This window comes from Magnolia sinica, chromosome 7 (genome assembly GCF_029962835.1).
Source record: "Magnolia sinica isolate HGM2019 chromosome 7, MsV1, whole genome shotgun sequence".
NCBI lineage: Eukaryota > Viridiplantae > Streptophyta > Magnoliopsida > Magnoliales > Magnoliaceae > Magnolia > Magnolia sinica.
Window position 1 is genome coordinate 21,007,286 of NC_080579.1, and position 4,810 is coordinate 21,012,095.

Genomic DNA, 4,810 nt, shown 5'->3' on the forward strand with positions numbered 1-4,810 from the left:
TACAACCTACACTAGGTTGACTCTATCATGTCTACACGACATAGTTTATGCCCCACATAGGAGCAAGGGTCAACACACAACACACAAATTTCAGGCCACACAAGCTAAGGAACCTCACCAGTTTATGCTCCCAAGAGGAAGAGTCAACACATAACACCCAACTTTAGAACCACACATGTTAAGGACCTACACAAGGACCTAACAGTTTATACTCTTCACAGAGCAAGGGTCAACACAAAGCACCCCACATACACTCCCGCTAGAGGCCTTCTATGAGGACTTGAAAGGGGTGAGAAACACCTTAGACCCAATCCTTCAGAAGGAATAATCAAAAGGGTCCTCTGGACTCTAATGACTTACAAATAAGTAGATGAGCACCATTCAACACGTTGATGAAGATCTCCTCCTTTGATGACGAAGAATCTTCAGCTCCCTTGAATCGCAACTCAGATGATTTACCAATGTAAGGTGACAAGTTGGGTCAAGGTAATGATGGAATCCTACTCTATTAAATGTTTTCCTATAAAGGGAATAGAGTGATTCCAATCATCTATGCATTTAAGGCATCCCAGCTTAATGATTTTCCATTAAGATGGTACCTGTAGGATCCTTAAATGTGGAAGTTCATCCCCCAATCCACTCTATTAAATGTTAACGATGAGGGTGGATTGGAGGATGAACTCCCATGAGAGAAAATGCTTCAGGTATATGATCTAGGGTTAAACACACAAAAGCAATCTCTATTTTCTCTACAAACAACCAAGGGCAAGCTCTTATTAAATAGGTAAAAGGTTCCAACGAATATAAAACGATCACAGTTTTAACAGAGTTCGATATCATCGAGCAGGGTCGATATCATTGAGCGTATACTCTCGATAGCATCGATTGGCCGCTCGATGATACGAACCTAACTATCAAACACTTTTGAGACTTTTTCCCAACTAGTCGAGAAAATCGAACATGCGTCGATGTCATTGGATTTCGAACTCCGATTTCATCGACACGAGGTTCGATTCCTCGACATTTGAAAATGTGAGAGCACTTGCCTTTGAAACATTTCAGGTATAAGATATGATCGAGCATTACTCGATATCATCTGAATTTAAATGTCGATGATATCGATGACAGTGTCGATTCATCGAAAATTCCAAGGAATTTTATTCTAAGCTTGCTGGACAGTTTATGTCCACTTTCAATGACATCGCCCTTGCCTCGATATCATCGATATTTGAATATCGATTTTATCGAGTTACCCTCGATCCAAGAAAAATGACCTGAAAACATGCTGGATAGATTTTTGCCCCAATCCGATATCATCGAAGGTCTACTGATATCATCAAAATTTGAATTCTGAGGATATCGAGGAGCCCTTTGATATATCGAGGATTACATGATGTGCCTTAGCAGTACTTTGGACACAACAGACCATGTGTTGATTTTATCGAGTCGTCTCGATAAACTCGAGATTTAAATTTTGATGATATCGATGTGTCCATTGATTCATCGATAATTCAGTCCAGATATCTTTGTGGTTGCTTGACATCTTTAGTCCTCATTTCAATAAGATCAATTGAGCTTCGAGCACATCGATAACAGGGTTCGATTTCATCGAACCACTTGTCGATGAATCGACAAAGGTAGAAAACTTAAAGATTTTCCTAATTTTGAAAAAAGTTTTATAACAAAAAATCCTAGGGTGTTCTATTCAATTTTAAGGGTTTTATATACCCAGTGTTTTGGGACATGGGATGTAAGGCTAAGATTTACCAGTGACGAGTTCGGGCACACATCCAGTTAAGGCAGACGCTTCATCATTCTTCCTATGAGGCTCCCCTGTCTTGCTGACTCAACGCTCACGCTAATTGACACACCAGGGCACTTTCAACTATTGCATTGCGATGCATGGTTGTGTTAGCCGAATACTTAATTAAGCGTATTCATACAACATATTTGGGAAGGTAGGGTACCTCCCTTTATATCACTAACCCGAACTGAAGGATCCATTTAGGTTCTTCACACCTAGTCAAGCACATACAATAGGCAAGTTCAAAGTATACACTCGCGGTCACTACGGGGTGGCTAATCACCTCGGCATAGGCCGACAACTCGAACACGATGTTCCATACTAACATGTCCAGCTCACGAGTCTGAGTTTGCTCACTGGTCACTACGGGGAGGCTCGTCACCCCAGCGTAGGCTAACAGCTCGAATACGGTGTCCCATACCTCCATGCATGGCTCATGAGTCTTAGCGGATCGTGGCACCATGGTTAAAGTGGGTCTTTACATTGGTAGGGGGTACCTTAGATTCAAACAGTAGCGTCTATACATGGTAAACATACAATAGGCCAATCAGTTTATTAGACAAGTTCGATTGTTACGAGCACACAGTGACTTAATTAACATGGAGCGCGTAAGCACCCCTCGTGGCCTAACCACTGTCGAAAATCATCGTACGGCCTGTATTCGTCGAATATATCTAATGTGACGCGACTCATTCGGCCACCTAAACTGGGACTGTTATCGATTGCCTGGGCTACGTGGTAGCCCCAATCTTACTCAGATGTAGGAAGTAAGCACATATAATAATGAAATCAAAATTTAGCAAACAATCTAAACAAATCTCTCATTTGAGCATTTCATCATACACATTGAGCATATACCTAACACATGCATTTTATCCATAAATCGCATAGACGAAATTAAGATTTCATATAGGAAACTATGCATATGAACAAGGTAATTGAGAATCCTATCTCAATACCCTTAATAACTACAAATCATTAACAATTCCTCATTCAGACAATTTGTCAAACACTTATGTTACGCTTCACCAACATACATAGACTACGTTAGTTACGACATATATTATGGCCAATCCTTACATAAAGAGGTCATTATGCATATGTCAAACATGAATCCTAGATCAGTAGTCATGGTAAGTATAAATCACGATTACATGTTCATTCAAGCATTTTAACAAACACATAGAATGCATATTTTGTTCAACATAATTCATACATTTAAAATATATCGAAATTGGCATATCTAAGACAATATGGAAGCAATCAAGTCAGACATAAATCATTAGCTGACATTAAAAGCATTGAAAACCATAACCTAAATGTTTATTGACCGCCCCTTTCGTTGGAATACTTGATTCGGACTCGGTTTGAATTCTACGTTCCCGAAAACGGAACGTCGGGTACCTAAATGGTGAAATCAGTTCGTTAGGTTAACAAACAACCATTCTGAATCTCAACTATGGTATTAGAATTAGGATTTCTTAATCAAATCATAGCTGAAACAGGTTGTGTAGCGTAACGGGAAAGTGATTCGGTGCGTGGAGTTACGGGAGAGAACTACAGCAACAATCTCCCAAGATTTCTCTTCTCTCCTTACTCTTTTCTCTTCTTTTCTCTCTTCTCTCTTCTAAGGTTTGGAGAAATTCGTATGAGAGAGATATGGGGTGGTATAAGGGCTATATATAGGCCTAAAAATGATAAAAATGGCCCCATGGCCACTATACACATGGGTTATACCCTTTGGCCAGTTGTTTTCGACAAACGGGGCTCATAGGGAGGCCCACCACTCACATACATCATAGGGTAAGATCCCTGACAATGGATCTATGCTAGGATGTGATTTTGATGCAGTCGGATAAGCAGATCAACCTTGGGGTACCTGTGTCAGATCAACGGTCATACTTATTCGATTGGCGCCACAAGTATAAGGATTCGTGTAGGGAAATTTTCTTTTCCCATGGGTGAAGTTTGGTCAGAAACTGATGGTCCGAATTCCTCAATTTCGTGCGTGAGTGAATCTAATTCACTTAAGTTTCATTTCATTTTCTAAAGGTATTCGCGTTTCTCACACACTTCACTTAGGGTTCAAGTTGTGCAGTTCTGTACACCATCTGGGCTCGATTCCCCTGATGGTTGTCAAGCCCAGTAGGATGGACATAACCCTATAGTTTCGCAGTTATCGGACTCTCGACGTGCAGTCTAGGTTCGACACAGGGTTTTAATGTACTCCCGAGAGTGACAGGCTTATGGGATTTCTCCTAGGTTTTGAAGGGTCGTTGCGTCAGTGGTATTAATGGTTCTAGGTCGTGTCATCTGTGGAAATGGTGGTTTGAGCTAAATCCACTAATTATTTAGTTTATCACTTAACCAATTTTTGCCTAAATTACGACAGGGTACAATCCTTAGGTATTTCTACCTGAGATGATACTCGGTTCTTTGTACAGATTTTTTCAAGATGTTATAATCTATCCCCCTTAAAGAAAAATTGCATCCTCAAAATTAGTACCTTTTTGTACTCCTCGAGGATCTGAGGGTTGTTCTTACAGACTTTAGCTTCTGTTTCCCAAGTAGCTTCTTCCTCAGTGTGGTGTGTCCACAATACCTTTACGAGTGGGATAACTTTGTTGTGTAGCACTTGTTCCTTCCTATCTAGAACACGTGTTGGTCACAGTATATAGATAGCATCTTCACTTAGCTGTACTTGCTCCCATTTGATAATGTGGGTAGGGTCAGGAACATATGTTTTCGATACGTGAAATACATTATGTAAGCTAGTGAGTGGTGTGGGCAAGGCAAGACGGTATGCCACCACACCCACTCAGTCTAGAATCTAGAATGGGCCAATAAATTGCAGCATAAGTTTCCCCTTCTTGCCAAAATGAAGGACTCCATTCAGTGGGAAAACCTTAAGGAATATGTGGTCCCCAACATCAAATTCCAGCTGTCTCCATCTCGTATCGACATAACTTTTCTGTCTACTCTGGGTTGCAAGAAGTCGATGCCTGA